The sequence below is a fragment of the Mastigoproctus giganteus genome, chromosome 11 (genome assembly GCF_048544385.1).
Source record: "Mastigoproctus giganteus isolate SK-2022 chromosome 11, ASM4854438v1, whole genome shotgun sequence".
NCBI lineage: Eukaryota > Metazoa > Arthropoda > Arachnida > Uropygi > Thelyphonidae > Mastigoproctus > Mastigoproctus giganteus.
Window position 1 is genome coordinate 74,695,704 of NC_143585.1, and position 6,583 is coordinate 74,702,286.

Genomic DNA, 6,583 nt, shown 5'->3' on the forward strand with positions numbered 1-6,583 from the left:
CAGGATATTTATTTTTATAAATTTCTTAACCACAACCACCCTTTAAAAATTTTTTTTTTTTTTTTTTGAAACAAGAGAATACAAAGTATGAGCAGCCGTAATGAACTTAATTCCAAAATGGTTTGATTGGTTGGTTGGCTGACAAGCCAACTTGTCAGAAATTACTGACAAGTAATTTTCCTCAGCTGGTTACAGCGCATCATTTTGAGACTTCTGAAACTAACAATGGCAGATGTGAATATACGGGAGATCGATACAACAGTTAAATTATTTGGTAGGCAAAAAAAAAAAAAAAAAAAAAAATGATGGATGGGGATCGGCGAATCCTGAAGATAGTGGTAAAGTATTCTCAAAAGCACCCTTAAAAGGGGAGCTCCAGATGTCAACAGTGGCATAGTGTTGAGGAGTAAGGGGCCACTGGTTTTCCATAATTGTGCCATCAGTACTCTTGTGAAGTAAACAGAACTTTGTAATGCCAGAAGTGTGTGTTTATGTAGTATAGTGCTGTTATTCTGGCTACTTTGCCGCAGGACCCCTTGTGCGACTCCTTATTGGGTCACCACCACCACCACAGGGAGATGAACCAGGCAGTCCACTGAACCCTGGCTGGTCTCTACCAGGGTTACCCGAGCTTGACGGAGACCCAAGTTAAAAAAAAAAAAAAAAAAAGTGAGAGCAAGGGAGATTGTTTAGGACTGGAAGGAAGCGGTAAGGAGGGAGTAAAGGATTGGGTCCCCCGGATTGAGAGGCCCGCTCAGACCCAGAGAAAGGCTTGCAGGGCAAGGGTGTCCTAAAAAGTGGGGCGCTAGAACGGCATCCCACACCAAACACTATACAGGTGCACCTTTCCCAGTCTACTGGGGATCAGTATTGTCCGTAGGGAATTTCACAGCTAACAGCTGCCAAAGATCGTGTGTAGTGGTGCATTGGCATGGTGTGCACCCTAGTACAGTAGAGAGTCAGTTATCCGGAATAATTAATGTCAGACCTCTTCTGGATAATCGAATGTAAGGTAAATTAAATAAATTCTATTATAATGTATTAAGGTAAAAGAAAGACTTAAAATAGCGTGAAAAAAAAACCGAATTTATTTAATTAAAAAATAATAACTTATACATAAAAATTCGCTATTTACGTATGTATGTATATTCGGATAGGTATTTTACTGCAAATTTTATGTGGAAAAAAAATTAATTTTTTAAAATAATGTTCGATCGTTTTTTTTTTTTTTTTTTTTTTTGCTGGTTTTCTGCCCATTTCAGTGCTACTTCTTTTAGTTGACATTTTACAGTAAAAAACTGAGAAAAATAATAAATCGCACAGTTTCGGGCCAATATTATTCTTACCGAATCTGGAGCTGATATAAACTAAACATAATATGAAATGAAAAGAACAAAAATGTAATGGAAAATTGGGTTCACGGAGGCAAATGACTAAACCTACCACTCATGGTTTCCGAGAAAACCCATCAGTGCTAATCCAACATTTCACCAGATATACGACGTAAAAGGGAGTGGGGGAGAATCAGAAATACTCTCGTAGCATTATAAACATTTGTCTCAAATACTATCATTAGTAATAAAATAAAAAGAAAAATCAGCCTTTCAAATTATTCCTGATAACCGACGTTCTACTGTACTATGAAACGAAAAGTCGCATCATTCAATGTTCATGCCTGACGATTATATTTGGAGATTTTTTTTTTACCTCTCTAATTACTGCATTGGCTTTTCTTTCTAATTGGGAGCAAGCGTCATGGTGTGGAACTGCATTTCGTGCTGAAAACCCTGAATGTTGCCTCGTATTATTTGCATTTCGGGCTTCGCATACGATATCGACACCTGACAGTAAAGTTAGGCTTATAGTTAGAGGGAAACGAGGTTTCGTAATGGTTCTTGCTGTCCCCGAGTGCTATCTATCATCAACTCCATAAAAAAAAAACTTTGGGACAAGATGGAATGTCAGATCGGGGCGATGTTATGGCTCACTTTGACTTCTGCAATGGCGAGTGCATGAAAGGATGAATGGAACGAAATTCCTGCAGAATACTGTGATAGTGTGATCTAAAGTGTTCCGGGAGGATCAATATTCATTCAAGCCAAAAATGGGCCCACAATTTATATATTTCTTTTATAAAAATCTATTTTCTTCAATATTGCCGATGTCCAAATCGCCCTCCGTAGCAGCCTAGTCAACACAATACATCGCTGTCTGCCATTCTTTTGGAGAGATCTGGGTTCGAATTACATCAATGATTGGAGAAATTTCTGAAGTATTCTTCATTAGAATGGTGTAGCCGCCCTTACCCTCTTGAATTATTCTCTGTTTCTTTTAATCTCACACCATGCAAATCGACTGGTGAATCCCTCACTTCTACAGATATAACACTTTTACGGTTATGAATGCGTTTGCAGTTTGGAGGCACGCTCTAGAGGCAAACCTCGCCTCTATAGGTCTGATCACATAAGAATCAAATTAGCCTAGGTTTATAATCTTGCCAGATTAATATTGTAAGCTAGGCTATTTACGTAATGAACATAACATATTAATTTGATACTACATCACTATGTCCCTTTACTTGTCAGCATCCTGAAGGATGAATGCGATTCATATCACATGTTCGTTAGCAACGTGCCCGGCTAATGAACGACCGGCGTAGTTTACGCGAACAGTCTGTTGCAACCGCCCACGTTCTTCACTTATGTCGATTTTTATTTAGAAACCGATTTGAAGCTGACTTACAAACAGGGCTGGATTTTGGTGTTCGTAGGCACTTTTATTCCGAAAAGGGGGATAAAGGGGTAAAATTTTAACACTTTGATTGCGACTCAAGTTCCGACTAAATAAATGATGAACCACCTCAACTGATGGCTTGTGTCTAATGGGAAATCCGGCCCTGCTTACAAAACACGAATTTCGTGGTTTCCTTGAACAACTCGCCTCTGAAATTGCAAACTGGCGTTTCAATCAATGCTGAGCTGCATGGGGAGCGTTAGAACCCATCGACAAGAAATTCGGGGTTCGGGAAACCCGCTGATTCCAACTGTGTTGTGGTTTAGGTAGAGCGGCTGCTGAACGTTCTATGTGATGCTATGTTTGTGTAGTGTGTCTCTTGTTGTATCTGGCCACTTAGCTATTAGAAAGGCTGCTTTGCAGTATACATACGTGTATAGTTTCGGCCCACGAAGTGGGCCAAAACTATACATGTACTGTCTTTAGTGGACTAAAAAATCTCACACCCATTGGAGGGAGTAGTGGAAGGCCTATGGATCGCAACAATCCCGTATCAGAAGCGCGGGGGGGGGGAGTAGTATTAGTGCAGAATCCGTTTGATACAATACCGTATTCGGACATTTTTTGTTTGCAGAGAAATAATAAATAAATAAAAATAATTTCTATTTACTTACCAGGTAGGTTCATCTCCCCCCCCCCCCCTTCCTCCTCCAAAATTACCCAACTTCTTTTTTTTTTTCTTTCAAATTTTCAAACCTTGTTTAAAAAAAAAAAAAAAAACCAGCTTATAAGAGCTACTTGTTACACTGGTTGTAATACACAGGTTTCAACTATTGGCACAAAAAATATATTTTTAAATTTCATGTTGATTTTAAACGATGGCTATAGTATTTTATACTGATAGATTGGTTCAAAGATTGGTCTCTCTCGCGTATTGGTTCCACGTAAAACCCAATGTTTGAGTTTGTAATCGTATCTCGTTCCAGATAGCAAACACCCCATGTTATTTTTATTTTATTAATTTCAAAACATTTCCGAATACTTATGACTACTCCATACGCTTAATTCACCAAACCCTAGATGGCTGTATAAAAAACATAAATAAATAAGGTGAAATAATATAAGAATTATTAATCTATAAGGATTTATCACCATATAAAAAAAATAAATAACAGAAAAATTGTTGCTGTGTAAATTGGGGGAAAAGCTGAAGTACATAATAGGATTGATAAAGGTGTCTACCCATTCATCGATGAAGGGCCAAATAGCCTGGGTGGTGCTACCCACTGAGAATAAGTATCAATAGTCTTCTCTACCGGGGAAGCCTCACTCATTCGGAGTAGCACAATGACATGCAACTCCTTGTGAAGGCATTCACAAAATGAGATATAATGAAAACCATGCCATTTCACCAATTTCGGTGATTTACTACGTACAGAACTGATGCAATGCACTAAGTTGTATGTCCAAAAACGGCTATTAGTGTATCCACTAATTGGATGAAGTCATCCCCACATGGTAAATATGGATGGAGTTAAATATGTAATGTGGTGGTTGTGGCTCATCATTCTGAGCTTCCGTAATAGTGGAAATAGTCATGTGCTGCAACAAAGTCATACTAGTAGTAGCTGTGTGATGATTTAAAAAATTTTCTGAAAAATATGCTCTCCCATTTGGAAGAGATGTGGCATGGAAAAAGCTTGTTGCTTCACCTGGTCTTTAATTCAATACAAAACTCTCCTGGAGATCGCCAGCCTAAAGTAGCATACTTGAGAATGTTGGTATCCTTAAGGTTTTTTGTCCATGGAAAATTAAAATGGAAATTGAATTGTAAAGGGGCAGGGCTTTTCCATTACGTAAATTCTGGGGTAACCACAATTTGCAATTTATGAGTATGACACAGACATATCTGGTGTTATTACTTTAAAAAGAGAAAAGATATATCGATATTCAGAATATTTTTATATACTGACAAGCTAATTTTATAGAAATGAATCCTGCATGTAGTAGGGAATGCAAGCCAAAACTGCAATCAGATGAAACCAAGAACAATCTGGAGGAATACTCTACAAGTTTAGTATGTGGAAACTATGATCATGTTCCACACCTACAACGGTGTGGCTACTTTTCTGCTTGAACTAGCACATCTTGTTCTGCCGCTCAACTACCAATTCCAATAAATTATTCCAAAAGTTTCATTTAGATTCAGATTTTGGCCCTGGGTTAGCAACTATTGCTTCATTGCAATTCTCATCAAACAACTGCTCTACTGATTGTGCTTTGTGGCATGAAGCATTATACTAATATGGCCCCCTCTAAAGAATTGCTGCAGTGCAGTGAGGTAGAATTTCAGACTGTCAGAATATGGTTGTATTTCATCTATGACAACCAGTAGACTGAGTACAAATTACATAAAACAGACGACTGTTACCATACTACTAACACTAAACTTCATTGTTCGTGCAATGCAATCGGAGATTATCGTTCTTTGAACGAACCACTGTAGTGCAATTCATTGCTCCACATGTTCTACAAGTGCTGTCATGTCCAGTGCAGCAGGATAGAAAGCGACATACATCGCTGGGACATAGCTTTGGCTTATGGGCAGTTACGCAACCATCGTAACCCATTGTCAGGTGTCTTTCTGATAGTTTTGGTCCATTTATATCAACTGTTTCTGGAGTGAGCTTATTGCAGGTACCTCTCCAATTTCTTCTCGCTCATAATTTCAACTGTAAAACTGTATAACACACTGTAAACATTAACTGCAATTCAAATAAAAAAAAAAAAAAAAAGGACTAAACTTTACCAAAGTTAGGCACATTATGGCCATGTTGCTCTTGCGCCATAAAGCCCACACTCAAACATAATTTTAACTATTGGCGTTTTCTACAGGTAGTTAATTGCGGTCTAAGTGAATGAATAAATGGTTGCATTATCTTCTGTAAACCACTGGAGGTTGGTTTCAAACAATGCAGCTGGTTTTGGGTATCTGACCCTTTACCAACCGATTATCACACCTTTTGGGAAAGGATCTAGGTTGTTTTATCATCCGATTCTGTTTCATACATTGTCTCTTGAGTGTAAATTGCTTTTTATGTTCGCATAACGGGTATTGCCATTGTCCTGTCATGTGACCTTTGGCATTGAGCATTACTTCCAAGCAGTGAGGTCTCGCAATTCGTCTTGAAATCTAGCATGCACATACAGATAACACTGGTTATAAAACTCCTGTCAGTAGTGCTCTCCCGCTTTTAGAGCTATTTTCTGCTGGTCCCATGATCAATCTTGTGAAGCTGGGGGGGGGGGCGTGAACCAAATGTCACCGATAAGCTATAATGATACTTTATTGCATAATACTGTGTTCCAAAAGTATGAACGAAAGAGGTGTAAAATAAGAAAAATTATACGAACGTGGGTCCGAAAATACCTTTTCTTAGTTATTAGATATGCAAATGGTTTACAAATTGTGCATAACGTGGGTTCCAGAGAATGAATAGAGGTGTGAATATGCCAAAACAGTAGGACATAAACACTGATACTGTTCCTTTGTTAGAAGAATGAGATATCAAAATGAAGGGGATGCCTTTGTTCGAATTTCCCTTCACTCCTCTCCAAAAGCCAACACATTCTGGTATTGACTCTTGGGGACAAGGCAATATCAGGCGTTTTCGAGTCCAATTAATGGCTGTGTTTAGTATCATAGTAATTATGATTTCAAACGTACTGGAGTATATTCACTAGAACCAAGAAAGCATATACCACGGAACCTTTCTAATGGATTACCAAATTTTCAAATGTGACCGTTTGAGGGAAAGTGGCGCATTTCATCTCTTTACATTCAAGCTTA